General features: G+C 35.1%; 1 pseudogene; it reads left to right on the forward strand.

Annotated features, from left to right (window-relative positions):
• Positions 1 to 20,000, forward strand: part of LOC135220663 (glutamate receptor 1-like) — a 338,668-nt pseudogene that overhangs the window by 121,451 nt on the left and 197,217 nt on the right.

A 20,000-nucleotide genomic window follows, 5' to 3' on the forward strand; every position in this document is an offset into this window, starting at 1 on the left:
TTAACCAGAAGAGGAAATTGAGGGTCTCCTTTTGTGATCTCTGTCAAGCAAGTGGGACTGAAATGTGTGTGTGTATATATATATATATATATATATATATATATATATATATATATATATATATATATATATATATATATATATATATATATAAACACCGTAACAATCACGCTATTTTCCCGGTCAGAGCATCCAGTTAATCGTTAATAACGGTTTTGTGCATAGCAAAAAAATAAGTTTTTATTTCTCGTCATCCTCATACTAAGCCTAAGTAGCAATGTACCATCCTACATAGTTTACGCTTCCCAGTTCGGCTTTATGCTTGGCCAAAATAGCAATATACCATCCTACATAGTTTGTGGTTACCAGTTTGCTCAGTTATCTGAAGGTTGCTCGATGCTATTCTACTCCTGGGGAATTTATTTCGTAACATTGCTGCTTTAATGGATGGACTGGCGTCTCAGGCGGCTGAGAGCCACAACATTATCAGAAAGTTTCAAAAAGCTGTGGCGAGAAACGCAAAAAACATAGGAGAAATTTAGTATGATGACTCAAAACATCATTATAATTTTTAAAGAGACCGTTGAGTATTTCATAATTAGTACTGCTTGGACATGGAGCAGCCGTTGTTAAACACCTGTGGACTACATACGTAGTTCATTCAGTTGAAACATTCCTGCATTGTCATCAGCCTCGTCTACATGGCAAGGCTGTCCCGGGTATCGGTAGGCCTACCTGTATTCCTACTGTTGAACATTCATATTATGACGCCTTACATGCATATGTATGTATGCATGTATGTATGTAAGTATGTATATATATATATATATATACATATATATATATATATATATATATAATGTATATATATACATAAATGTATAACTGAATCACGAAAGCCTGGAACGTGATAAATGCATAAATAAAGGTATAAGCCGCGAAGGAAAGATAAACAACAGAGAAGCTTCAAGATCCTTTGTAGCTACTCGTTGTTTATCTTAACTTCGTGTCTTATACCTTTAATATACATTCATATACACAGAGAAGTTAAAAGAGGAAAGCACTGCTGATGACAGCTACCATTTTTGCATGTTTATAAATTAGCTGAACCATTTTGACACTTTTATTCTGTTGGTCAATTGAATTTGCCTGGCCCAGTTTCATCTTTCACTTTACCTGCTGCCCCAAGAGCGAGACCCCATTCTGGTATAAGGCCAACTTAATCTAAAACTAGAGATCGAATCTAGATTTTGCTTCAGAACACTAAGAAGTTTTCACATGAAATAATTTCTGCTGTTAATACAAGCCCTCAGCTGCTCAGAGCTTTTTTTTTTTCTTTTTTACTGGGCTACAAACCACCTCATTTTCTGTTACTTATCTAACTTCCTTAGGCCATGAGAATCGACAGAACAGACAAATTAAGAAGAGAAGCATTTTCTTAGCTTGATTTTCTTAGCCTTCTCTAACTTTTATTCTACCTTTACAATCCTGCAGAGCAAAAATGGTACTGATGTAGTTATTACGCTTTCATTTATGTAGAACTTATGTTATATGTACATCAGAACCCAGCGCGTATTTCACCTTGAAAAATTGTCATGACTTACTGTATAAAAATAGTAGTAGAGAATGAAAAAGAAAGGAATATTTGCGAAGACCCGTAAAGGAATTCTGTTTCACGTGAGTATTTTTGCAGGCTCCACACAATTAGCGAGGGACGGCTTACATCGGTGGAATCTGCCAGCATTAAGACTGGTTGATTTAACAATAATTTCCGGACTGGAAAATCGCCGTAGATATTTTGCATAGTTTTCATTGTGTTGCAGGATATAATTAGGGCAAATTCCGCACTAAGCGATCATTATTTAAGATTATGTGATCTCCAGCTTTAAGGGGATTTGTTGCAAATATAAATGACGTGATTGCGCGAGATAATATGTGTACATTTATTTGTCTGGATGACTAAGGGTATGGAGGTCATTGTAAAACTCCTTTATGGATTTATTTGCATCGTTCTCTTTTGGGGATTGATCATGTTAAAATTGTATATATATATATATATATATATATATATATATATATATATCACATATATATATATATATATAAATATATATATATATATGTATATAATATATATATATATATATAAGCTATATATATATATATATATATATATATATATATCATATATAGTATACACTTCACTATTCTGTCGAACCATCCTGCATATACTTTTCATATTTCCCTTCATCACCTCTAACTTCTTCCTAATGAACTCCATATTCTTTACAAGCTTTGATTTAAAGTTTGTGGCCCCTGTGGGTTTGTGTTTGTTCCATGTGAATATGTTTCATCTGCTGATTATAATAATAATAATAATAATAATAATAATAATAATAATAATATCAAAGTGCTACCTTTCTAGCACGATTTTTACCTAATCTATACTAGTCTTTCTTGGTCTCCCTCAACCCCTTTCATTTAAACAGTTCCTAAGTATATATTATTATCTTTACAAGCCTGTCTTCTTACATTCTCTTTACCTGTCCAGACCATTTCAAAAACTTTTCCCACTTCTTTTGCATCTGCCCATTTCTCGCTCTTTTATTTCAGCACACCATCAATCATCTCATCATCTTCTAATATGTTTTTCTTTTTACACGAGACATTCATACTAAAATTTCATGAAGAAAGTTTGGTCAACAACACCCTTCTGCATTCATATGGTGGCTCCTATAGACATGTCTAGTCTCTTTCTAATCGTTTGCATAACCTTGCTGCTCTACTTGCTTCACCTAGCCTTTAACTCGCTTCTTCTCTTACCTTACATTTATTTGTTAGATTCATCCCAAGTTATTTGGAAACATCAACAGCTTCATTTCTTCCACCATCCATATCAACTCTCTTTGCTCCATCTTCCTGGTGTCCAGTTGCTTTCATAACTCTTCCTCATGACTTTCTCTCAGCTTTCTACTCCATCAAATATTTTCAAACTCCTACACTTATTTTTGCAGTTTTTTCAATACTGTTTAATATGCAAATATGAACTGTTCCACCTTAACAACGATTCCTTTACTTTCGCAGTGGCTTTGCAGTTATCTATAACTCCTTTCTTCTCTCTGTTTGAATTAATGTTGCAATAAATATATTCAACAACCACAGAGATATAGGAAAGCGCGTTCTCCCAGCTATACAAACCTCGCTCCTATCATAAAATACTTTGCTGCTGTCAATAAATTCTTTACACCAGATATCCTCAGCACCCTCCAGACTTCTTCGGGCTATTCTGTCATAAGCGCTTATTCTTGGTCTACGTATACCATGCATAGTTTTTTCTTTCAACGTTCAAATTAATCACAACTTTTTCATAAAAAAAAACAACAACTTAATTTGTTCTCCCTGCGCTTGTTGAAAGCTACAGTATTTAGCCACCTGTCACCTGTCATAGAGTCTCAGCCAAAACACAACCCTGGTATACTCATCAACATTACGTAATTATGATTCTTATTGTCACCTCATCTTCTTCACCAGCACTGATCAACCAGCCAGTCAATGACATGGCCGCTACCGTACCTCCATCTCTTACTCGCCATTCCATGTACTCCTGGACGCTTTCAAGTTCCATTTACCAATCTCCTAATTGCCCTTCTTAAATCCTCTACAGTGACTTCACTAAGAATTTTTAACTTACAATAAGCCTTTTTCGTCCTTGCGTCATTCAGCTTTGCCTCTGTTTTATCTGCCACATTCAATTGGTCTTTGAACTCAGGATTGTCTCGACTTCTGGCAGCAACTCTCCGTTTGCATCGTTTCATTTAGATTTCCCCTTCCCGTTAGGAGCCTTTTAATCAGTGTGTCATTTTTAAAACATATCTCAACGTATATCGAACTGAGTATTTTCAAATCCTGTAAAAAGCAGTAGTTCTGATTCGTCAGGTTCCAGTAGGATATAAGAGCTTGTTGCCTTTATATAGTACAAAATATATATCTGTAGACATCTTGAGATCGTTTAAAATTTACTACATTCAGTTTCACCTGTAAATATATATGTACATATATGTTTCTATATATAAACGTATAATTACACACACACACACACACACACACACACACACACACACACACATATATATATATATATATATATATATGATATATATATATATATATGATATATGTGTGTGTGTGTGTGTGTATGTATGTATATATATATATATATATATATACGTATATATATATGTATATATATATATATATATATATATATATATATATATATATGTGTGTGTGTGTGTGTGTGTGTGTGTGTGTGTATTTATATATATGATTATACATTTATATATATGGACTTATATACACATATATATTTATGGTAAGATTCAAATGGTATTTAAACAATGTCAAGATATCTACAGTTATATATTTTTGTAATATATAGACAACGATCTGGTAATTTTTACCAGATGCGTATGTGATTGCAATAGGCGCAAAGCCCTCTTAACTTCTCAAATTCTTTGCTATTTTTTGGATACTCTTGATACTGCAAAGCCTGGAGATCCAGATTGAAAGAGATATGAAGAAATCATGATGGCCGGTAGCGGGAAACGAACCCGCGATACCACAATCATGAAGAGGTCTCGTGGTCAGGTCGTCATGATTTCTTCATATTTCTTTGAAGCTGGATCTCGAGGCTTTGTAGTGACAAACGTATCCTGAAAAGAGCAAAGAATATGAGAAGTTAAGGGGATATTGTGTCTGTTACAATTACACACACACACACACACACACACACACATATATATATTATATATATATATATATATATATATATAGATATATATATATATATATATATATATATATGCACAGAAACATTAAGGGGTGCCACAAGAAAAAAAAGACAACGCACGAAATCCCGCTCACCTTTTAACTGCATACATACATACAAATGTGGCGACGCAGGCAAAACCAAAAGCAGTCACAATAGAGAGCATAAAATTCAATATCATTGAATGCATCCACTTCTTGCATCCACATCTTTATTTTATTATAAAATATGACTGAATTATCATTTCTATCCTATTGGTGAAAGACTGTGGTGTACTGTAAGAGAGGTAGTGGACTAAGTGGAGTACTGAAGTAAAGGGATCACATTTACCCTCTCTTTGTGAGTAATTTGCTTTGTATATCTGTACTTGCATGTGACGTCACAAACCAAGAAGAAAAAAAACAGACTAGCTAATGACGGAGTGATCGTAAATTGTTAAACAGCAGTCATTAATTTGTACAGAAGCAATAAGACAGAATTTACAGTATGTCAATTTGAAAATTTTAACCCTATCCTCAATCACAGTATTTTTTTCAAAGTTCGTTTCTACCAAGATCATCGCATTTATTCTGCTTAATCCAAGCTCATCGTCTGCTATGGAATTAGTTTACACAATTATAAACGCCTTCCTGTACCCTTATGTAATTATGAGCATTTTACACTGATTTTGTGTGAACATAGCAAAACAAGTTCATTTGTTTCTGAGAGAGAGAGAGAGAGAGAGAGAGAGAGAGAGAGAGAGAGAGAGAGAGAGATTTGGTGAGAAAAATGCTAAGCTCAAACTATTAATACTAAATAAAAATCTTAGGTGTGACTAATATATTCTCATTTATAATCAGGGTATCAACTACAGATCCATATAATTTCCAGCCGTCAATAAAGTAAGAAAAATTCCCTACATTTCTGCAGCTCTTCCTGATTGATTGAGAGGGGACCCAACTTGAGAATAGCTTCCGATTCTGGATATTAGTTCATTAGGATACTATAGTAGATTCACATCAACCGTGCATTTGATGTCTAGGCCAGTCCCTTACGACGCTCCTGATTGGCTGTTGATAAGCCAGTCACAGGGCTGGAAACTCTCAGCCTCTCTCGCGAGTTCACACGGGTAGGATCTATGTTCCACCTCTCCTGAGGGAGAGGTGGATCATGCATTCTGCCTATGTGAAGTCTCGAGAGAGACTGAGAGTTTCCAGCCCTGTTACTGGCTTATCAACAGCCAATCAGGAGCGTCGTAAGGGACTGGCCTAGGCATCAAATGCACGGTTGATGTGACTCTGCTATAGTAAATATTTCCCCTTGATTATATGGCCAACTGTTTTATGTTGATTATGTTGAAAAGTACGTGGTAGCTGGCTTGGGATTCAGGCATCATTTGTATGTGTGTGTGTGTGTGAGTACGTGTGTGTGTGTGTATGTGTGTGTGTGTGTGTGTGTTTGTGTGTTGGGATCTGGTAGGTGGCATGCGAAGAGGCCTGGGGTGGGGAGCTGGCAGCATCTGCCTGCTGATTTTAATCGGATTCTTGAAGAAGGCAGCGGATCCTGAATCAAGTAGACTATTTGAGTAAGGTTTTCCTTTTTTTAAAATTTAGGTGACATGACTGACTTATAATAGGGATTGCGGTGATGTTTCTTGACGTCATAAAACTACTCGTACTCATTTAAGACAAATTTTGGATTGCTATAACTTTGATTGATGTCCCTTCTATTCAAGAACGCAATCCTTTTCCTTTAAGTTACAAAATGAAATTTTTTTTAATGAAGATGCATGGTACATGAAATAAAAAGAAAAAAATTTCTCTCTCTGGCAAAAAGATTCGCCTTTGAGAGACAAAGGCCCAATTGGGGATTTCACCTTTTGCATCGCTTTATTTGAAATCCTTTATCGGGCTGGCGCGAGGTGAATGCTTAAAATCCAATAACGGACCATCATGGGGAAAAGTGATAAAAACCTGTTTTAATTGCGTTAGTATCTGGTATATTCCGTGAATTTACATGACTCCCAAAACTAATGCCAATTTAACCGTTGATTCCGAATGCATGAAATTTGAGGCTGGATTAAAAACACGGTTAGTTTGTATGTATATATATATATATATATATATATATATATTATATATATATATGTGTGTGTGTGTGTGTGTGTGTGTGTGTATGATAAAAATTTTTCCTTGGAAGAAATCAGCACATGCAGAAAGAACCGAGAAATTCTTTTGAATAAGCAATTTTACAAAAATTTACCAGGACGTCCTGGCGAATAGCGCTAGTAAATACAGTGTGCCATTATTAGTTAAAAACACGAATCTTGGCTCAAGTTTAAATAGTAATAATGAATGGCCTGACGTATGCAAAGTAAAATTAGTACACTGTTTAGCTGATGTTAGAATAGTTCTTGCACAAGGTTTAACCCACTTTAGACAATTTTTTAAAATGGTATTTGAAATAAAAATCAGTCATCAAAAAGAGTGCAAAACCTTTCAGTCTACAATTGGAGAAACGGCAATAAGTAATATCTTGTATTTTTTGTTTAACCACCTTATTTTCGATGATAGAATGGCTTGAATGCAAAATTAACCACTTCCTGTAGATGGGTGGTTCCACGTAGTAACAACGCAATGAGCGCTGACAGATTGAGCATCAAGCGTCGACTGTTGGGCCTTGTTTTGGAAAAAAAAAAAAATATGGAAAAAGCATTTATTCTAATAATTTCTCACATCGTTTGTCAAGAGAGCATCCGGCCTCACCTCAACAGACTGACGCGACAGTCATATCCTTCCACAATCTCACTTCCTCGATGATAAAACTTACCAGTTCTCACTTTTATGCTCTTAGTAAACTAGTATATTCTGGGTTTCCATCTTCGTCTTATCTCCCGTATTTTGTGTGTGTGCGTGTTGGGATGAGGGGGCGGGGTTGGGGGTGTTGGGGTGGAGTGGGGTGGGGGGGGTCGTCGTGTTTCAATCCAAAAGCGTTGTCATAAACCGCAGTGATCCAGATTCTCTGTTCAGTTTACCTTGCCCACTTGGTATATCCGATGTTCTCACACTCCATTCCTTCATACTGTACCGGTATTATGCAAACATTTCCACCCGAATGTATTCAGTATTTTTCCTTTTGTTTCATTCCAAAAGAGCATTCCGTTTCCATTAAAAAGAGTAAGTTCAAGTACCCTCCTGTACATTAGAGCAAGTAACCTCCCTCACTCCCCCTATTCTGTGGGCCACTTGTTCCTTCATCCTACGAACAGATGTAACATTGTTTTCTGTAATACTTATGTTATTCAGCGTCTCCTATCCTTCCGTCCTCAGTGCTATCAATCAACGTCCATTTTTTTCTGACTTTAAATCTTACAACTTTCCTCTCGGCAACTTTTATTTTCAACAATATTCAGTTTGGTAAACACGGTGACATCTTCACTAATCTTTACAGTTTTTTTCGCTTTCGGTTTTAAACACTCGATTATGTCTGCATTAATGGCTCATTATTTTGTTTACGATCTTTATTCTTACCTGGCAAAAGTGCTCTTAATTACCTGGTTCATTTTTTTTATATTTATCGTCACACTATTCATAACCTTGCTACAAAAATATTGGGTATTTATACGTGCACACACACATTTTTATATATAGATATATATATATATATATATATATATACATATATATATTGTATATATATGTATATATATGTATATATATATATATATATATATATATATATATATATATATATATATATATATATATATTATATTATTTTGTAGGTTGTATTACAAAGAGAATTAGCTGGCCCAAATTAAGAGCGACAAAGAGGCAGTTCGTCCACTGAATAACTTCCGCCGTATGTGGACTGCGAGGATGATAAAGTCTCGTTGCAATTTGGCAACGGCTTACAGGAAAGCTTCTCCAGGATCTATATATTCTTGCGACGACTTATTTCCATCCGCTTTGCTTCCTTGGGACTTGTCTAATAATTCTCCCGTCTTTACTGCAACGCCAGCTTAATGTACCAGTTCTTTAAATAAGAAGGATTGTTAAGAGTTACTTAAAGAGCCGTTCGTTAGAAGAATACCTTTCTTCTTCTTCTTCTTCTTCTTCTTCTTCCTCTTCTTCTTATTCTTCTTCTTCTTCTTTCGCTGGACGCGGAATTACCCGGGGATCTCGGATCGTTTGCCGTTGCCTAAAGACTTGTCCGGAAAAAAAAAAAAAAAAAAAAAAAAAAAAAACAGGAACGAAATTATTATAAATTAATGCTTCGCCCGGAGAAAACATTAACAGGCCACTTTAGCTAATGAAGCATCAGATGCTAATTAACAACCACCCCATTTCCTAATTACAACACAAATGGCGCTTCTCTCACTCCTCATATTAAGGAGGAGAGACGACGAAGATGAGGACGGTGATGGTGATGATGAAGGAGGATTGGGAGGGGGGGGGTGGGGGGGGGGGGGGGGGTCACCACCACCACCCCTCCATCTCTGTCGTCTCTTATTCCGGTGTGATGTTGTGGAGGCTGTATTGGAAATTACGATCGCATCCATTTACATTGGCATATATTGGGAAATGATTCAGATTGCTTTCTTGTGTTGTGCAAGGACACACCTATGCATACGTAAGTGCAGACACCCACTCAAACATATATATATATATATATATATATATATATATATATATATATATATATATATATATATATATATATATATATATATATATATATATATATGCGTCTAGTATATGAGTGTGTGTGTGTGTGTGTGTGTGTTGTGTGTGTATAGCAAGGACCCGCAATGATTTGCTTTAGGTAAAAGAATTGAATTATCAGAATATTAATTTTTCAGCCGCTGTTTTTATAAACATTTCTTTATTTAACGTCATTATCATTGTAGATCCTCGCTGCATAATTCAATGATATATTACATTTTTATATACACACACCCATGTATATATATATATATATATATATATATGTATATATATATATATATATATATATATATATATAGTATATATATATATATATATATATATGTAGTGTGTGCGTGTATCTTTTCCATTATTTGAGGTGGTTCCACTTGTCACTCCTCGGTTCTTAAGCATTAAACATGGAGAAGTGATTCTTTATACGCATTTCCATTTAAATGTTCAATGGCCTTTCATTCGTATGGCGTCACACTTCCAAGTGGTGATTAGACCCGATGTTGCCGAATTTTTCTTGTTCGGTATTATCTTCACTGTCATATAATCTCTTATAATAAGACACTAACTCAGTTTTACTGAAATGGGCTTAAACAAAATATAAAACTAACTGGTTGTAACAACTCGCTAATTGCAGAGTATTGGAATAAGATAGACATATTAAGTGAATGATAAGTAAATATATATTGCACTAGTAGAAAAGCAACATGAATAAGGGAAAACTCTTGTCCGAGACAGTTCTAAAGCTTCCTCATTAATGGTGATCACGCGTAACCTTTCGTACATAGTAACTTTGTAAAGCCAGATGGGACACGTTTGCTGTAATAAGTCCTGATAAGTTTCATTACGAAAAACACAACGTGTATTGATAGATATTTCTGAAGTAAACGATAAATAATAATTTACATAAGCTTTCTTTTGTCCATGTGTTGTAAAAATGTTAGAAAAATGAATTTTAGGATCTGAACGTCCTTTTATGAGGAATAAGTAGGCAAGAGTTATATTCAAAGGCACTATAATTATATTCCATCTAGAATTTATTATAAAATAAAATTATAACTATGAAAGAAAGATTCAGATACAAAGGCCTTTTCTTTTTTGTTTCTATGACTGTGTATTCTAGTAATTGCCTTTTATATTCATTTATTCATGTATTCTCAGAAGCAGTGAAATCTCAAAGAGACTGCATGTTAATATACAGATAGTCTTGACGTTTGAGAAGTGTGAGTGGGTGGCAGTAAAATGTCAATGATAAAAAGGCATGAAGGGGTAGAATAATCAGAAAATAATCCCTTAAAGATTCCTACATAAAGATGCTGTGTGGTTACGTTTAGCTGTTCATACTAGAGAGGGTATAGTTTAGTAACGTATACTGTAGTACCGGCATTTTTTGTCATGTGTTTTGTATGACTGAGAACAGTAACTACATTGTTGGAAAGTTCTTATTATTAATTTACTAGCCTCATTATTATTATTATTATTATTATTATTATTATTATTATTATTATTATTATTATTATTATTATTATTATTATTATTATTATTATTATTTTGCTTATTATATATATTACTTAGAAATATTTTTCCTAGAATGTTTTCTTCATCTAGAAAAAAATATTCTGCCGACCTAGTAATAATTATAATGAGGCTAATACTTCAATATTAATAAATGCAGGCACAAATTATATTTTGACTGGCAGCTCAAAGGAAAAAACACGACGCAAGAATTAGACAGTTTTTATGGCTTCATTACAGAGAAAGAATAAAGTATTGATTTACGTCAGTCATCAAATGTTTATCTACGTATTTTAAACTTTACTTACTTTATATAATTTCAGTACATTTTTATGCAAAAATGTACTAGATTTCCTGTATATTTTTGCCTTTATTATGGTATGTTCAAGAGTGGTTCCTAACAGAAATTGTCCCAGTTACACAGCACAGCATACGGCAGCGGTATTTAATACATTCTAACTTTCTTATTCCTTATGACTCTGAGTTTACGATCACTCCATCTGACTGTTTGTTGCTTGTTTCCAAACAGCCCGGTGGAATCACTTTTTTGTCACTGATATTTTGCTTAGAAACTTCCAAAGACCCTTCGCAAACTTTCGCTTCTGCACACATGCCTTTGCTTAGCAAGGGGATATTGAAGTCCATTCTGCTCTACTTATTCCATTAGTTTAATTAATCATCTCTATGCGATCTTTTATTTATTTATGGCTATTCAAAAATTTAGTTGCAAATATTTGATTATTGCTAACATCTGTTTGTATTTTAGATACTATTTTCAGTTCATGCAAGTTTTCCTTAGGTGCCTTCATATTCTTTGTAAATGAAGTTTATTTTTAAGACGCATTGCATATATAGCCGTAAATATTTGCAATGAGGAGGAAGCGTCATGATCAATTGTTACGTAGTTTTCGTACCTGTTGTTGTTTATAAACAGAACAGTAAGGAAAGTTAGGTAAATAATCTTCATAGTCAGGAAATAATGTATGCAACACAAAGAGAAACTAAGATAAAAATGAAAAATGTGAACAATGAATGTACGTTTTATTACAACAAACCCATCAGGAGTAATACAGATAGAGATAAAAAAACAAACGAAGATTAAAAACGAAACGCAGCGGCACCTGTAATAAGATATAAGGATCGCAATATTTCGTATGTCAGATAAACTGGCAGGAATGTGGACAACGTCTCTCCAACCATAAAAAAAGCTGTTGGAAGAGATGACAGGATACTGAATTAGTAATTCGCTGTTGAGATGAGGAGTACAGCATGGACTTTGATCATTGTAAAATAATGTTGGAAAATCAATAAAATATAAGAACACAGGGTCGTTGAAGGTGCGTTATTCAGCTAATACTTATGGTGCTTGGAAGCAAAATTACTCTTTTAACTTCGATATGATTAATAAGGAGTGCTTTCCGTGGAAATTTTTTTTTTTTTTTTTTTTTTTGTCTATCGCAGTCGTAGTTTTATCGTGTGGAGTTCCGGGTTGCATCCTGCCTCTTTAGGAGTCCATCACTTTTCTTTCTATATGCGCTGTTTCCTGGAGCACACTCCTCTGCATGAGTCCTGGAACTACTTCAGCATCTAATTTTTCCAGGTTCGTTGTCAGGGATCTCGGGATCATGCCCAGTGTCCCTATGATTATGGGTATAATTTCCACTGGCATATCCCATATCCTTGTTATTTTTATTTTCAGATATTGACACTTACCATTTTTTTATCTCTTTCTTTCTCATCTGCTTTGGTGTCCTATGGTATTGCGACATCAATGAGTGATACCTCTTGGTTTTGTCAGTCAACGTCACGTCTGGTCTCTTGGCACGTATCACCGTATCTGTTCTGATGCCATAGTCCCAGAGGATCTTTGCCTGATCGCTTTCCATCACTCCCTAAGGTTTGTGGTTGTACCACTTACTTCTGCAAGGTAGTTGGTGTTTCTTGCACAGGTTCCAGTGAAGGGCTTTCGCTACTGAATTATACCTCTTTTTGTATTGGTTCTGTGCAAGTGCCTGGCATTCGGTTGCTATGTAGTTTATAGTGTCGCTTTTCACATTGCGCACCTCCTGCATAAGGTTGAGATGTTATTTCCATCTCTTACAAGTGTGTGATGTGTTAGTGAATTACATATCATGTCTTGCTTGGAGACAGATTGAGCTGTAGAGGCAACCTTCTTGAATGAAGGAATGTGGTGCGTAAGCATTTTTAACTGGAGGCTGTTTGTACTGTTGCCAGGGCAGTTTGAGGTGTGTCGAGTATGTACATTCGTTTGTACGAATGTCACAGGTATAACCGACCAAGGCACTGGCGAGAGAGACATTCCTTTTGTGATAGGAAAGAGGTCGGTTTGGTAAACTCCAGGTGTCGGGAGAAAACCCCACCATAAAGATGGGCTCTATTCCATGATATTAGAGACGGGATTCTCTATCCAGACTAATACGATGAAACGATTGACACTTTGGGTCTGGGAGTGAATACTTAGCCAGGAGAGTGGAATGATAACTTATTTTAGTTTTCTTTGTGGGGCAGACTTGTGTTTTTATCACTATGACTTATTAATCATTTTGTTCTATTTTATGTTCATCTGCTTTGGGTAATAAATAGTATATTTTTGTATTTATGTGAGCTTAATAGCGACGTTTGCAGATAGAGGGCGCCACTGTCAACAGGTAAGGGTTTCTAGTTTGTGTATTTTTTTCAAAAGGGTGTAGGACATCTATCGGTCTTAGGATATATCTGGTTCATAGGGCCTGATCTTGTGCCGCTGTAAGCATTCCTGATTATTATTAATTATTATTATTATATTATTGTTCTGAAGATGAAACCTATTCATATGGAACAAGCCTATGGGGGCCATTGACTGGAAATTCAAGCTTCCAAAGAATATGGTGTTCTTTAGGAAGAAGTAACACGAGGTAAAAGGAAGTAGAGAAAGAAGAGATCCCACTTATTAAATACGGAAAAATATGAATTGATGAATTAACAAACAGACTAAAAACGTATTAAAATGCAAGGAGAATAAGATAAGGGTAGTAATGTATTGCCCCTTCGCTTGAACTTCTGGAGTTCCTTTGCACGACTTCCTCTGGGAGGCTGTTCCACAGTCGAACGGCGTGAGGAATAAAGGTCCTCTGGAGCCGAGACGTTCGACAGCGAGGCACATTTACTGCATAATGGTGCTGCTGTCCAGCGAATCTGGTTGCTCTCGGTAGATAAAAGGGATCACGGATCAATTTTGAATGTGAAAGATCTCTGTTGAAATACAATTTACGAAAAGGTGGATAGAGAACCCGATATGAACACTGCTTTTCTCTTTGACCATCATAATTTACCTGATAATCCTATGCCCGATCCAAAGGAATTTTTTTTGTAACATCTTAAATATCAATGAAAAACGCCACCTAGTGTGAGGGGATCTGTAAGCACCGTGATCGAAGTTAATGGCTACTTATAAGAAGAAAAGGAATTATCATCATTTAGATATCTTTTTAAAAAGATAGCAGTGCGCTTTGAAAGCTAAATACTTATGGATATTTGCCATGAATACTTAAAAAATCTACACAGGGGTCTGTTTGTCTCCTATATTTTCCATTTGCTGCTTGTTATCTCTCCCCTACCCTCTCAGTCCCCTTCCTACCCTGGCCCACCCGGGGAAGACAAACAGGTTTGCAGGAGGAGGGTGGATGTCTCATGTCTCCCCTACCCTTTCGATCGCCTACCTAACCGTCCCCAACCCGGGCCGAACAAACAGGTTTGCAGGAGGGGGGGATGTGTCATGTCTCCTGCCTATCACGTCCGGGACAAACAAGAAAGTTCCCCTTGGATTTTATTATTATTAATTATTATTATTATTAATGCTTCTGTAACGATCCAAAAGGTCACAGAGAATTGAATGCTTAAATATAGCAAAGGAACTATTTAAGGAATAAGAAAGGAATGAAAATATTTGAACATTTAGCAAATCCGATTCTCATGGTTGGCCGAGTTTCATTCAGAGTGATAACACTGTGCACTGAATGAATCTTTAAACCAGGCGGTTATAACATAGAGTTTATATTTTATAAGTGATTTGAAATGCTATTAATTCATTTTTGGAAAACCAAGGCCGTTATGAAATCGTGCCCAATTGTGATGCACATTTTCCGGACATGACGAAATAAGCGAGGAAGCAGTTCTTCATTGCACAGGTAGATTAGGACAGCTGCACATCTTCTCTTCACAGTTTTCCTTTATCCTTCCCCTTTCATCCTTCCATTTTTCCCCAGCGCTCCTCACGAAATTTACTCGGTGTGTTCTCCGGTTTTCGGCTCGGTAACCCGAGAGTCCTCGCCAGGGATCAGAGAAAGAAGGATTTGAAACATCAAAGAATGAAACCATTAGCAAAGCCATGTTTGGGTGACACTCACTGCTAATGGATGCAAAAGCTTGACGGTTTGGTCTAATGGTGATTATGATTTTTACCTGAGGGAGGTGGAAGGCGTGGATGGGGACGGTCTGGGGCGGGGCGGGGCGGGGGGCGGGGGGGGGGGGGGGGGGGGGGGGGGGGGGGGGGGGGGGGGGGGGGGGGGGGGGGGGAAATGAGGAGATTGGGGGGGCGAGATTTTAGACTCGCTCCCAAACATCCCATTTCGAGACCGTCGCTTTTAAACCTCTAAGTCTTCGCTATCATCATAGAGGCTCCACTTTCGAGTCTGTTTATGGAAGGTCACAGAAGATTTCCTTTCCATGATCAAAGGCCGACTCCGTGCGCGATGGCCCTTGTGCTCGGCTCTTCTCGGTGAAATACAAAGTAACATACAGTAGTATATCCGGGATAGTCCCGTCGGGGTCCCCAGGGAAAATTGGATGGATTCGTTTGCATTCGCCCGAAAATCATATAGTATTTCCTCCGAAATGCGTATTTGACCTTATTGCTGCATAGGTGTGGTTAGAATGTTTGTATTTATTCATTATTAACAATTTTGTCAAAGACATTATTCTTCGTTGATATTTTGAATTAGCATTTAATCAAAATGAGTTGATCGAATCTTCTTTGGCAGGGTTATGGGACCTAAGTTTTGTTTATAATTTTTGTTATCTTTTGAAGTCCAGGATCTCCTTTTCTGTTACAGACACTGTTGACAGATACTATTAAGTGCTGCCTATTATTTTTTACACACAATTTGTGATTAATATGGTATTTGTTTTGTCATCGGCGCTTAAAACTTAATCTGCACTCCACTGCTTATCGGGTGCGATCACCGAAATTCATTATTTGGCAATTGGCAAGGCCACTGTATTGGCCTTGGAAATTGGTATTTTCCGTCCGGAAATCTTATGAGGGTATGCCAGACGTATGATATCTGTAATATTACGCACTCCTTGTCCCTTTAAATCGCTTAAAGGGAAAGTCCCATCCCAGACACGCCCCCTCACTGAGCATACTCTACAAACTCACTACGTTACTGATATAATTGATGCTATTATTTAGATTTCCACATTTTTTCCTGGTGTTGTACGACAACTTTCGTTGATATACGCCGTGTTGTTTGTTTGTGAGTAAGCGTTTACCTCCAAGTTGTAGTCGGTTACCTACTTGACAGTTTTAAGTTATACTGATTATAATGGTACTGTAGCGTTGCTTCTATCGGGCGCCCCCCGCCTTTTTTTTTTTACCCAAAAGTATTTACAAGATATAGTCAGACGACGTAAGGAAAACATTTAAAAAAAATGATAATAAAATGAAAAAATCGGTGCTCTGTTCGTGTTACAACTTGGAGTGAAAATGAATAGTTTGTTGTTCACCGTCGAGGGAAGGATGATTGTAAACAAAAATCGACTGTTTTGTTAAGTAAAGACCTAATGGTGAACAAATTCGGTAAACCGCAGATGGATGAAATCAGTAGATGGAATTTTCTTTTGAAGACATGAACTGTATCGCAAAAAAATTATGAAATCTTCGTGTACTGGTAACAGTCGGCTTTGATTCTTCACTTACATTTCGGTGTGGTGAGTGAAAAAAGGTTACTTTCAAAAGAAAAAAAGTGTGGAGAGCGTTAAGGATATACCGAGAGGTTTAATTAAAGATAAGTCGTGGGTGGACAGGAAATTCTTTCACATCAAGGGAAAAGTAAGTGAATATTTTGTTTGATAAAATACGTTGTATAAAGTAAGCGGGCAATTAAATGAGACCATTAACAACATATGATTTGCAGGGAGCAGTCTATCAGTATTGGGTAAATATTATATATGTACAAAATGCATTTGAATAGGTAACATTTGTCGAAATTTCATGAAGCAACATAATGTTCTCAAAACATAGTCTTCATGAATTGTATCATATCGGAAAAAAGTAAAATTTCATGAATTCTGCATGTTTTACAGAGTATTCTTCCTGTTTGAAATTAATTTTTGTGTTATTTATTTTCCCATGGATTTGGGAAATTTAGATAAAAAATTCTAAATGTTTAATATTTCAAGTTATGACTACTGTTCATTTTATTGGAATTATTGACAAGGGTTTGTAATTATATATAATATGCTTCAAATATATGTGAAAAAAAATGAGCAAAAAAGGATAAAAAATTATACAATATCACAAATTACATAAAAAAACAAAAGCATCTATAACTAAAATTTTTATTCAAAGTAATTGAAATATACTGTCAAAGCTTCTTTTCTATGCTACACAAAAGCTCAAAGGTTCTTGGGTCTCAATACAATATTAAGCGGGTTGCTAATTATGATAGCAGTCCCTTTTGATTTCTAAAGAATATTCAACAATTTTTCTGAGTGAAGTCTTTAATGAAAAAAAGAAGTTTTTTTTTTCTATCAAGGCACTCCGTTTTGAAAATGATTTCTTACAAGTTATAGAAAGAGAAAATGTTTATTTTAACTGTTCTTTTAGTATAGTAAGCACACAAAGAGCAATCATAATCTGTGTAAGACCACTTGGTGAAAGTCATTCTGCTCGTCAGTAATTAATGTACCATAAGAGATCCTTTGCAATTTTTAAATATGTTTGGGAATTTTCGATGAGAGGTTATTAATTAATTCTGATATTTTTCTTTTATTAGAAAAAATTTAATATACTCAGTAGGCTATCTTCAGAGGCGAATTCAATAAATATGTTTGCATGCATTATATACGATTTGGGTAAATCTTAATAAGTTTATCTAATTGTTATCTGTGATTGTATCGTGCAAGTAATTTAAATGCTTTGTTGGATTTAAAAGAAAGTCTTACTAATTGGACTGGGTGCTCGTTATCTTATAAAAGGTTGGAAACCTAAATGAAGTTTGATCAAGTCTTGTCGAACTTCGCTTACGGACTAACGACAAGTTACTCTTGGCACCAACGGGTTAAATTTCTTGCCCAGAATAAGGATTCTTTATACACCGTACTCAATTGCGTACCAAAAGCCTAAAAAAGATTAGGAAAGATTTACAAAATAACTGAACGAGATTTTTATGTATTTTGTTGGGCCATTTGATTGCTGTCGTAATTGGCAGGATAAATAATTCAGGTAGTATGTCACAATGACCTGCTAACCTTGATACGAAATGACCCACTGGAAATGCATTAGTTCAATGCAAACATAATGCTACTGCAATTTTTACTCCATTACTGTTAGTGGATTATGTTACACTAGTATGTTTTGAGAAACCTCGTTTATGACATAACTTTGTCTCATTTTATACTGATATATTTTTTTAGATTATGTTGAATGTGAAGTTCTTTGTACGTAATATCAATAAATTGTATATTGTTGAAGTTTATATCGCAATCAAAAAATCACTTTATGATGATTTTTTCCTATAAGCATTTCATGGATTACTAGATATTGTTCCTTTTATTTATTATTCCATTGATTATAAATTAAATATATATATATATAGATTATACGATATATATATTTATATATAATATAAATGTATATGTTATAATAATAATAAAAGTAATCCGAAGTAACACCATAATTTAGTAATTCATCGAAAAATGCTCAATATGAAAACATATATATATAGCTATATATATATAGATATATATTATATAAGAGATATAGATATATATATATATAGATAGAATATTAAAGCTCCGATAAAGATATATAGATATATATATATTAGATATAGATAGATATGATACGTATATATAGTATTTTTATATATATATATATATATATTCGTAATGATATATATAGAGATATATATATATATATATATATTAATATATATATTATATAATAGACTCCATTAGATACATGTTCTTTTACTTCCTATGCCTCTTATACATAAGTAGAACTGGGCTTATACATTCAGTTTTCCAACTCCACCGTCGACTCCTTTCACTTTCAGAACGAATTCTGTCTGATCTTAATCCCGCATAAATAAGACCTCAAGTATCTCTCTCGCGAGGCGGAGTCCGAGAGGTATTGGCGATCATAGTCCAGAAATCTGGTCGGTCTGTCCCATAAACTTCGTGGAAGTTGTTCTTTCGTGGACAACGAACTCGTAAGTGAAAAGGTCGAGTCTCCTCTCCCTCTTCAGGGCTGCAAACGAAGTTATGCGTCGTGGAACGATGGGCGCTGGTCATCTCTGTATCGTCTCTGTGCTTTATCTGAAACTTACTACTTGACCGGTTCTCGGGATCTGGGTTAAAAGACTGCCTTTGTTGTTATCGTTATTTCTCAGTTTGCAAAGGCGTTATTGAGGGTTTATTGATTTTTGTACTTAATATAACGATAGTTTGAGTTTATTTTCCTTGTTGTCTCTAGGTCTGATACAGAATATTTTTATTTATGAATAAAAAAATCTGTTTGCGATCTCTCTCTCTCTCCCTAAATATATATATATATATATATATATATATATATATATAGATATATATATATATATATATATATATATATATATATATATCATATATATAATTTAAAAAATACATGCATGTATGTGCATATCATATATCTAAAGATGTAT

The sequence above is a fragment of the Macrobrachium nipponense genome, chromosome 2, assembly GCF_015104395.2.
Source record: "Macrobrachium nipponense isolate FS-2020 chromosome 2, ASM1510439v2, whole genome shotgun sequence".
NCBI classification, from domain to species: domain Eukaryota; kingdom Metazoa; phylum Arthropoda; class Malacostraca; order Decapoda; family Palaemonidae; genus Macrobrachium; species Macrobrachium nipponense.